The sequence below is a fragment of the Cyprinus carpio genome, unplaced genomic scaffold (assembly GCF_018340385.1).
Source record: "Cyprinus carpio isolate SPL01 unplaced genomic scaffold, ASM1834038v1 S000006746, whole genome shotgun sequence".
In the NCBI taxonomy this organism is placed as follows: domain Eukaryota; kingdom Metazoa; phylum Chordata; class Actinopteri; order Cypriniformes; family Cyprinidae; genus Cyprinus; species Cyprinus carpio.
The window spans coordinates 1,963,366-1,975,115 of record NW_024879345.1 but is presented as its reverse complement, the minus strand read 5'-3'; the positions used below and the strand labels follow the sequence as shown (position 1 = coordinate 1,975,115).

At 36.7% G+C, this 11,750-nt stretch overlaps 1 long non-coding RNA gene across 1 annotated transcript; it reads right to left on the bottom strand.

The window, feature by feature from the left end:
* Positions 1-9,001: 9,001 nt before the first annotated feature.
* On the bottom strand, positions 9,002-11,363 carry LOC122144644. Its single transcript, XR_006159800.1, has 4 exons — positions 11,146-11,363; positions 9,845-9,911; positions 9,575-9,671; positions 9,002-9,459 (listed from the first exon to the last, which is right to left on the bottom strand). It is a non-coding gene; the product is annotated as an uncharacterized LOC122144644 (long non-coding RNA).
* Positions 11,364-11,750: the final 387 nt, after the last annotated feature.

The window sequence follows — 11,750 nt, the reverse complement described above, 5'->3', positions numbered from 1 at the left end:
ACTCTGGGGATGCCAGCAATGGCATGACAGCCCTGGTGCACCTCCTGTACCTCCTGACGTGTCACCGGTAGCCGGATGTAATCCCCGGCATGGCGCAGAAGGGTGTTGGTGACAGTGTGGATGCACCTCCACACCGAGGTCTTGCTTAGGCCGTAGCCCTCTCCCACGACCTCGATGAAGCTCCCTGTAGCAAAAAACCTTAGCACTGCAAGCAGCTGGACTTCAGGGCTTAAAGCAAAATTCCGCCACATTAGCCTGGCAAGCGCAGGTCTGAGAAGGTCCAGCAGCTCCATAATGAGTTGTCTTGGGAGGCGAAATTTTTTTTTAACCCCTTTCCGTTCAAGGATCGGCGACGGCCCCAGATTATTGTTGTTTCACTTTCACAGCATGTTAAACATCACACTCTGGACAAACTCTGCAATCAGTAGAAAGATTAAAGACCCTAGTTTCGATATTTGACCACTTAATAAAAAAAAATGTTAAAACATTGTTGCAATAACAGTAATTTAGTCATTTATGTCAGGAGTGCAAAATAATAAATCCGTATTATGTCAAATTTTGAATAGAAATTCACCACGCATTCATATTCAGTCACGTCAGCAACGGTTTATTTGTGTTCACATAGATTCACTGAACAGCGCCAATAAGGGATTATAGTTCAAAACTGCATGTATATGCAGATATATGGATATATATCATTCATTTCATTGGATCACTTGCTGGTGACGATGCAGAGTCCACACGTGGGGTAGAGGCCGCTGATTGGCTGAGAAGCTTTCACTCAAAGCTCTCCTCTGGCTGCTTATTGGATGAACCACTAGAATGAAAATCACTCACTACTCATAGGCCTGGGCCAACATGGGTGGGCCCGGACCTAAAATGGTAACACCGCGGAAATGTAGATAAAATATTTAACTCACGATGTGTCCAAAAATTTCAGAAGACTGAAAAGAGAAAAAAAAAGTAAAATGAAAATTTTTTTTTTTTTTACTTGAAAACTCACAAATTGTTCTAATGAACCTCCCAACTTAGGATGAACAAGAGAAAACAACTGTCCGTTAATACTAATCACCTCTTGTGTGTTGTCACCATGCTTTCATCACTTTACATATAACTTTGTTAATATTCAACTTTCACTTCTTTTTTTCTGCCCTCCCTTTGACCAGTCACCTACTCTCCTATCCAAACATGTGAAACATCCAATCAGTCTAAATAACTTTTATACATTTGTAACAATATGAAACAGACATATCAATACACATAAAAAATCCAAATACACATTTGATAAAAACTATTTAAATAAAATGATATAAAGAGAAACTTTGATGAACAAATATATATATATATATACATATATATATATACATATATACACACACACACACACACACACACACATACAGTATATATGTATATATATATATATATATATATATATATATATACACTGTATATATCATATATATATGATAACAGCCATTTTGAAGGATTTTGAGATTTATCCAAATGACATTGCTAGAAAATACAAAAAACGACCAAACCATTTTTTGATGGAAGAGCAACAATTTAACTGAGGTTCAACAAATAAAAAAACAGATGTAATACGGATAAACAAATGAAAAAAGCTTGGCTTATTGAATATCAGGTCCCTTTCTATGAAAGCACTTTTTGTAAATAATATGATCACTGATCATAATCTAGATGCACTCTGTTTGACAGAAACCTGGCTAAAACCTGATGATAACATTATTTTAAATGAGTCTACACCCCAAGATTACTGTTATAAACATGAGCCACGTCCAAAAGGTAAAGGGGGAAGTGTTGCTTCAATTTATAACAATGTTTTCAGTATTTCTTAAAGGGCGGGCTTCAAGTATAACTCGTTTGAAGTATTGGTGCTTAATATAACATTATCCAGAGAAGCAAGTGTTAATGATAAATCCCCTGTGATGTTTGTACTGGCTACTGTATACAGGCCACCAGGGCACCATACAGAGACTTTATTAAAGAGTTTGCTGATTTTACATCTGAGTTAGTGCTGGCTGCAGATAAAGTTTCAATTGTTGGTGATTTTAATATCCATGTTGATAATGAAAAAGATGCATTGGGATCAGCATTTATAGACATTCTGAACTCTATTGGGGTTAGACAACTCGTCTCAGGACCTACTCATTTTCGAAATCATAGGTGTTGAAAAAAACCATCAAATCGAATTCATATATAAACATACCAAATTAAAAAACTAACCGAATACATATCTCATCATTATTTAGATTTGTGCAAACTTCATATAGCTAAAACGGTAAATTCTACTTCTTGTTACAAGTATGGTAGAACCATCACTTCTACCACAAAAGACTGCTTTGTAAGTAATCTTCCTGATGTATCCCAATTCCTTAGCATATCCAAAACCTCAGAACAACTTGATGTTGTAACAGAAACTATGGACTCTCTCTTTTCTAGCATTTTAAATACAGTTCCTCCTTTACGCTTAAGGAAGGTTAAGGAAAACAGTCTGACACCGTGGTGTAATGAGCACTCTCGCACCCTAAAGAGAGCGGCCCGGAAAATGGAGCGCAGCTGGAGGAAAACAAAACTAGAGGTATTTCATATTGCTTGGAGGGAAAGTAACCTATCTTACAGAAAAGCATTAAAAACTGCTAAATCTGTTTACTTTCCGTCTCTTTTAGAAGAAAACAAACATAATCCCAGGTATTTATTCAACACAGTGGCTAAATTAACGAAAAATAAAGCATCAACAAGTGTTGACATTTCCCAACATCACAGCAGTAATGACTTTATGAACTACTTTACTTCTAAAGTCGATACTATTATAGATAAAATTGTAACCATGCAGCCAACAGCTACAGTATCACAGCAGACAGTGCACTATAGATCCCCTGAGGAACAGTTCCACTCATTCTCTACTATAGGAGAGGAAGAATTGTATAAACTTGTTAAATCATCTAAACCAACAACATGTATGTTAGACCCTATTCCATCTAAGCTCCTAAAAGAGGTGCTTCCAGAAGTCATAGATCCTCTTCTGACTATTATTAATTCCTCATTGTTATTAGGATATGTCCCCAAAACCTTCAAACTGGCTGTTATTAAGTCTCTCATCAAAAAACCACAACTTGACCCCAAAGAACTAGTTAATTATAAACCGATCTCGAATCTCCCTTTTCTGTCCAAGATACTAGAAAAGGTAGTGTCCTCACAATCATGTTCCTTCTTAGAGAAAAATGGAATCTGTGAGGATTTCCAGTCAGGATTTAGACCGTATCATAGTACTGAGACTGCTCTCCTTAGAGTTCCAAATGACCTGCTCTTATCATCTGATCGTGGTTGTATCTCTCTATTAGTGCTATTGGATCTTAGTGTTGCGTTCGACACTATAGACCACACTATTCTTTTGCATAGACTAAAACACTTTGTTGGCATTAATGGAAGTGCATTAGCATAGTTTAAATCGTACTTATATGACCGCCATCAATTCGTAGCAGTGAATGAAGAGGTATCATACCGTTTACAAGTGCAGTATGGAGTACCTCAAGGCTCGGTACTAGGGCCGTTACTCTTCACGCTTTACATGTTACCCTTGGGAAATATCATCAGGAAACACGTGTTAGCTTTCACTGTTATGCTGATGATACTCAGCTCTATATTTCTTTGCGGCCCGATGAAACATAACAATTAGCAAAACTAACGGAATGCATAGTTGATATAAAAAACTGGATGTCTAGTAATTTCTTACTGCTAAATTCTGAAAAAACAGAGGTGTTAATTATAGGACCTAAAAGCTCTGCATGTAATGACCTAGAACGCTGCTCTGTCAATTCTTCGTCATCAGTTAGGAACCCAGGTGTGCTATTTGATAGCAACCTTTCCTTAGAAAGCCACGTTTCTAGCATTTGTAAAACTGCATTTTTCCATCTCAAAAATATATCTAAATTACGGCCTATAATCTCAATGTCAAATGCAGAAATGTTAATCCATGCGTTTATGACCTCAAGGTTAGATTATTGTAATTCTCTATTGGGTGGTTGTTCTGCACGCTTAGTAAACAAACTCCAGCTAATCCAAAATGCAGCAGCTAGAGTTCTTACTAGAACCAGGAAGTATGATTATATTAGCCTGGTCCTGTCAACACTGCACTGTCTCCCTATCAAACATCTTATAGATTTTAAAATCTTGCTTATTACTTATAAAGCCCTGAATGGTTTAGCACCTCAGTATTTGAACAAGCTCTTGTTACATTATAGTCCTCCACGTCCTCTGCGTTCTCAAAACTCTGGCAACTTGATAATACCTAGAATATCAAAGTCAACTGCGGGCGGCAGATCCTTCTCCTATTTAGCGCCCAAACTCTGGAATAACCTACCTAAAGTTGTTCGGGAGGCAGACACACTCTTGCAGTTTAAATCTAGATTAAAGACCCATCTCTTTAACCTGGCTTACACATAACATACTAATACATTCCTAATATTCAAATCCGTTAAAGGATTTTTAGGCTGCATTAATTAGGTAAACCGGAACCGGGAACACTTCCCATAACACCCGATGTACTTGTTACATCATTAGAAGAATGGCATCTACGCTCATATTAGTCTGTTTCTCACCAGATCCAGTCTGTATCCAAGTCAGAGGGTCACTGCAATCACCTGGATCCAGTATGTATCCAGCCCAGATGGTGGATCAGCACCTAGAAAGGACCTCTACAGCCCTGAAAGACAGCAGAGACCAGGACAACTAGAGCCCCAGAGACGAATCCTCTGTAAAGACCTTGTCTCAGACGACCACCGGGACAAGACAATAGGAAAAAGATGATTCTTCTGCACAATCTGACTTTGCTGCAGCCTGGAATTGAACTGCTGGTTTCGTCTGGTCAGAGGAAAACTGGCCTCCCGACTGAGCCTGGTTTCTCCCAAGGTTTTTTTCTCCATTCTGTCACCGATGGAGTTTTGGTTCCTTGCCGCTGTCGCCTCTAGCTTGCTTAGTTAGGGACACTTCATTTACAGCGATATCATTGACTTGATTGCAAATTATTGAACAGATACTATTTAAACTGAACTGAGCTGCATGATGACATCACTGAATTCAATGATGAACTGCCTTTAACTGTTATTTTGCATTATTGACATACTGTTTTCCCAATTAATGTTGTTCAGTTGCTTTGACGCAATCTTTTTTGTTTAAAGCACTATATAAATAAAGGTGACTTGACTTGACTTGACATTGACAAAATAATATAGCCTATATCAGAAGAGGAAGATCTATGACTTCTGAAAACACCTCTTTTAGCAGCTTAGATGGAATAGGGTCTAATATATATGTTGTTGGTTTTGATGATTTGACAAGTTTATACAATTTACCCTGTCCTATGGCAGAGAATGAGTGGAAATGCTCCTCAGGGGATCTATACTGCACTGTCTGATGTGATACTGTAGCTGACGGCTGCATGATTAGAACATTATCTCTAATAGTATCGATCTTGGAAGTAAATAAGTTCATAAAGTCATTACTGCTGTGCTGTTGGGCAATGTCTGAGCCTGTTATTGCTTTATTTTTTCATTAATTGAGCCACTGTATTGAATAAATGCAGATCTAGCAGTTTTTAATCCTCGTTCAGACTGTCAGCCCAAATCTGATTTTTGTGCAAATCTGATTGAAATCTGATCATATTTAGATGGTCTAGTCTAAACAGCAATGAACTACATGAAATACGTTTGAAATTTTTGCAAATCCGTTTCGAGCTACATTCATATGTGGTTTGGAATCCTATTTAAATCGCATTACTGGAAATCCGTTTCAGTCTGACCAGTCAGATCAGATTTAGTGTAGCTTTTTCATACCTCAACATAAACACGTCAGATGTTTTTTTTTTTTTTTTTTTTTTTTTTTTTTTTTTTCAGAAAATATGCCAGAAACAAGCTTGTGATGTTCGTGCAAGCTTGTGATGTGAAGTGCAAATCAAGCGGAAAAACACAATATGCTGCTAGTAATCGGCCCCAGAGGCCTCTTTTTAGTAGGTCAGGTCTCAGGCCAAAAACTGTTAATCTGTGGGCACCACTTAGACATCCAGCCATTGAGTGATGACAATCTGCTATGTATCTTGTCACCACGGTAAGCAGGGACGAGCATATTAGAGTGTCTGACATCATACTTGCAAGTTCACACACCTCTTTAATATTATTATTTGTGATGATCTACTGGTGTAATCAAACATCATTAGTGCTGACATGAATAACAATCTTACTGTATTTACGTTTAGCATTAGCCAGCACTTTTACATTTGCCAAAATGTCAGGCACTCTGGCTCCCAGTAAACACTGGAATATGGTGGCTGGTGTCTCTATTTTCATGTTCTGTACAAAAGAATCGCCAATAACTAAGGCACTTTAATCAGTTTCTCAGTGGGTGCATCACTGAGTAGGGAGAACCTGTTTAATTGGAATGGAAGAGCGGTGTTTTGTCCCGCAACCATGCCGCTTCACAGTCACCCAGTCACTCTGCTGAGTGGGCTCTATGACTAGAACCGGTTGGTATTTTTTACAAGACCTCATAACAATTAACATATAATTAAAAAACAACTCATAAATTACATTTGACACATCTAAAACACTCAAAATAAAATACGGTGTACATTTTAGGACATCCTCAGACCTCAGTCATTAAATGAAAAGGCGTCATGCCTCAGACTAAAAGGCTTCAGTCATTGGACAAAACGGCATCATGCCTCAGACTGAAAAGCTTCAGGTCTCAGGAAAAAGGACGTCAGGTGTCAGGTCTCATACAATTAGGCATCAGACGAAACGGACTCAGACAAAAAGAAAAACGCATCAGACGAAACGGACTCAGGAAAAAAGGCATCAGACGAAACGGACTCAGGAAAAAAAGGCATCAGACGAAACGGACTCAGGTGGAGTATCGCGTTGCCCCGCCCTAGGTGACGTCACATGCACGCGGTTCAGAGGAAGTGGTATAACGGTTGATTGATGGCAAAAGGAGGTAAGCAGCGTCTGATATATTATATTATAAAAGAAACAACCAATAGGGTCACCAACCAATCAAAACAACTAAGAGAACATCAAATTACAGAGTCTTGTGTGCACGTTTAAAATGTTAGTTAGCTATATTGCAACTAGCGAGGCTTTTATTTTGGCAAAGTGTAGTAAAATTACCCTTACGAAAAATAACCATGGTTTTACTACCAGAAAAAAAAAAAAAAAAACCCTGGATGATATAGTTAATCATGGTATCCACAGATTAACCATGGTTTTGCTATACTAACCATAGTTTAACCCATGGTGTTTGTAGTTAAACTGTGGTTATACAAAATGGTAATCATTACACTAAAAAAAAAACACGTTACTACACTTTTACTATAATAAAACCATGGTCACTTTATGTCAAGGTAAAGCAAATTCTTTCGAGCTATTAGATTGAAATCTTAGTCTAATTATAATATACCTGTATGTGTCTAACACTAGTTGTTGAATTAAATGATTTTGCAAAAACAATGGTTCTGTCTTATAACTAAATATATATTTGTTTGTTTCAGTCAATCAAGTTATCGCTGACATTTTCGGGGTAAGCATGGCTACGGTGAGCAGGGACCATTATCACCTGGGCTAATTACCCCGGTTCAGTACCCATTTAGATGTCCAGGCAACAAATAAGCTCCTCCATGCCAGAGAATTACCGTTTGTTCAATCCAAACCTGCATGTCATCCTGGACTGCACAGAAATCCGCTGTGAAAGCCCTACATCACTGATACTCCACTCTGAGATCTTCTCCAGTTACAAGAGCACTACCACATTCAAAGGTCTGGTTGGGGTAGCTCCATGTGGTGCAGTGACTTTTATCTACACCGGTTCAATCTCTGACAAAGAAATCACGAAGAAATCCGTCATTTTGGACCTGCTTGAGCCTGGAGATGTGGTCATGGCAGACAAGGGGTTCACTATTGAAGATATGCTCTCCAGTGTTGGTGCTAGACCGATCATTCCACCTTTCAAATGTGCCAAGCAGTTCAGCAAACAGGACTGTGGAAAAAACACAGGCCATTGCACGCCCAGAATTCTGGTGGAAAGGGTGATTAGAAGAAGTTCCACATCTGGGATTCTGTTGTGCCACACTCACCTTGTCAGGAAGTATTAATCAGATCTGGCATAATTGCTGTTTTATGGTTAACTATCAGGGACCAATGTTTCTTGAGCAGTGAATGTATATTAGTATATTACATTTTTTAGAATGACTGTGATTATTACAATAGTAGTGTTTTAGTGTTAACTTTTGCTAGTAGTTTTTTTAAAATACTTTTTTTGTTACTTTTTCAGTTAGTTGCAGTACATACCTTTAATACTACTTACCATCATTAAACGTGTTTTTACTTATTTATTTTTAGTTTAGTTTTTACTTTTTATTGAAAAGAAAATTTTATCTTATGTATATTGAAATTATTTATATAAAATTTCCCCGAAAATAATTTGACAGACACAATGAAATAGTTGACAATGAAAAGTCTTTTTATAATAATTCATGAAAAAAAAAGTCCATTCTGGTGTTCATTGTTATTTCACAATTGAAAAAATATACAACTATGTGTATGCATATCATATACATTACAGAAGATCTAATACAAAACAATGTATTCACCTTGGTATGTACATATTTACATCTAATTAATAGCAAGTACTATATATTTAATGTTATAATTTGTGATGTATCTAATATGTTACAAAAGATCTACTACAAAAATAATGCTACATACTACTCAACTACATAAAATATATACTTATTATTAATGTAAAAATAAATCTTAAGTTTATACTATAATATGAACAGAATCTGCCCATTCATACCACTGAAAGATACAAATCCATAAAAAAGTTATAATAGTACATGTGTAGCTTGTCTCTCATTGATGCTATGAAGGCATCATGTCGCCAGATCCTCTTTATTGTGAAATCTGATTTTGTGTCGCTCACAAAAGTCACACCAATGTAGACCAGTAACTGCAAGCTGACGTTGTACCTGCCAGTAGTACTTATGGGTCACTTTAAGTTTGGCTAGTCCTCTTTGAATTTTCATAAATGGAACCTGAGCAGTGCATTTTGACTGTAGTCTTTTGGCCTCTTCAATCTGGCAAGCTGAACTATGGGTAACCTTTATAGACTCCAGATGAAGTGCTTGATGGTGTGTGGGCACAAATTTAAAATTACAGCCAAACTGATAACCAAGCACAGGTAATGGGGGAAAATTAACATCAGGAACACCTGCAGCTATAGGGAGACATTGGTATGAAAGTGGATTGCCATGAGGTACAGGACTGAATTGTGAGGGGACCAACTCTACTTTTGACATGCCATCAAGTATGTGTGCCAGCAAAGGCTTGGGATTAATCTGACTTAGTTTTGCACCAGAAGCCAAGACATCAGCATCTGGAAGGGGACCTAAAGAAATGAACACAAATTATCAGTCATGAAGACATTAAGCTGTAGCTGTGCGCGCACACACATACAAACAGAAACAAACACACACACACACACAAACAGAGTTGTGAATTACCTGTGTAAGCCTTGTGTAGGGTAGACTTGATTCCAGTATTCCCAACTGATTTTGGTTTCAGGACAAGAAGTTCACTCACTGCCTCTGGATGTACTCCCTTAATATAAAACAAATACAGTAATAGTTAAAAATTGTTTACTGATCGTGGGTGATTTTCATTTATTTGATCTGCACTCTTGTTCATTATTAGTCTATGATGTTTTAATGTTTACATATACTTTCTTTGAGTTAATAGTGTTCTTACCAAGTGCAGAAAAGAAAAATACTTACCTGTGCTCTTGGACGATGCCATCTCTGTGGCTCACTTGATTTTATTAATCTTCTCAGACGCCTTTCACTGCAAGATAAAAGCATAAGATTAAGCATGAAAATAGTTTTTTTCATTTGTATAAGGCTATATTGTATATTTAACATCAGTGAAGCAGTACATTATCGATTAAACTTAACGGTAACACTTTCTATGAAGCCCGTATTTAAAACACATTATAAGAGTATTCTTATGGCATTATAATGAATGCATAATGCATTATAAAAAACATTATAATATGTTGTATCATCTAATGAGTAATCATAACAACAGTTTTAATGTGTTATAATATTTACTTATTTGAGGTTATAGCATTTAAGATTATGATTTATAATACACAATGAATATAATGCATCCACTTAACTTACAATGGATTATGTTTCCCATAGATATAATATAAGTCTCATATCTTGGCATTGTTGACTTGTTACTTTACTTAAAGCAGACAAATACCACTTATAAATAACAACAATAATAATGAAAATAAAAATAATATTTTTCCTTAAACAGCCATAAGATCAGATATCTGATCAGATGAATGTGTAATATGGCACATTTGATTTTAACTATATTTACTGTAATATCAATAAGATAGTAAGATACTGTACAGATCTTAAATAAATAATGTCAAGATATAAGACTTATAATCCATTATAAATTATGTGGATTTAGCATGGTGTTTATTGCGTGTTATACATAATCATACTCATAAAAGTTATATCCACAAATAAGTACGTTTTATAATGTATTATAATTGTTGTTATGATTATTTATGAGATGAAGCAACATAAAGGGTTTACATACATATACATATATATATATACATATCTATATATATATATATATATATATATATATATATATGTATATAATGCATTGTGATTTTATTATAGTAAAAGTGTAGTAACATGTTTTTTTTAGTGTAATGATTAGCATTTGTATAACCACAGTTTAACTACAAACACCATGGTTAAACTATGGTTAGTATAGCAAAACCATGGTTAATCCGTGGATACCATGATTTAACTATATCAAAACCATTTTTTTTTTTTTTTTTTCTGGTAGTAAAACCATGGTTATTTTTCGTAAGGGTAATTTTTACTGCACTTTGCCAAAATAAAAGCTCGCTAGTTGCAATATAGCTAACTAACATTTTAAACGTGCACACAAGACTCTCGAAATCCATGTTCTCTTCCATATATAACTTAATTAGTGTAACATTTGAATAAAACTGTTAAAATATAATATATCAGACGCTGCTTACCTCCTTTTGCCATCAATCAACCGTTATATACCACTTCCTCTGAACCGCGTGCGTGTGACGTCACCTGGGGCGGGGCAACGCGATACTCCACCTGAGTCCGTTTCGTCTGATGCCTTTTTTTCCTGAGTCCGTTTCGTCTGATGCCTTTTTGTCTGAGTCCGTTTCGTCTGATGCCTTTGTTCCTGAGTCCGTTTCGTCTGATGCCTTTTTGTCTGAGTCCGTTTCGTCTGATGCCTTTTTGTCTGAGTCCATTTCGTCTGATGCCTTTTTTCCTGAGTTTCCTGAGTCCGTTTCGTCTGATGCCTTTTTGTCTGAGTCCGTTTCGTCTGATGCCTTTTTGTCTCAGTCCCTTTCGTCTGATGCCTTTTTGTCTGAGTCCGTTTCGTCTGAGTGCCTTTTTTGTCTGAGTCCGTTTCGTCTGATGCCTTTTTGTCTGAGTCCGTTTCGTCTGATGCCTTTTTTTTTCCTGAGTCCGTTTCGTCTGATGCCTTTTTGTCTGAGTCCGTTTCGTCTGATGCCTTTTTGTCTGAGTCCGTTTCGTCTGATGCCTTTTTGTCTGAGTCCGTTTCATCTGATGCCTTTTTGTCTGAGTCCGTTTCTTCTGA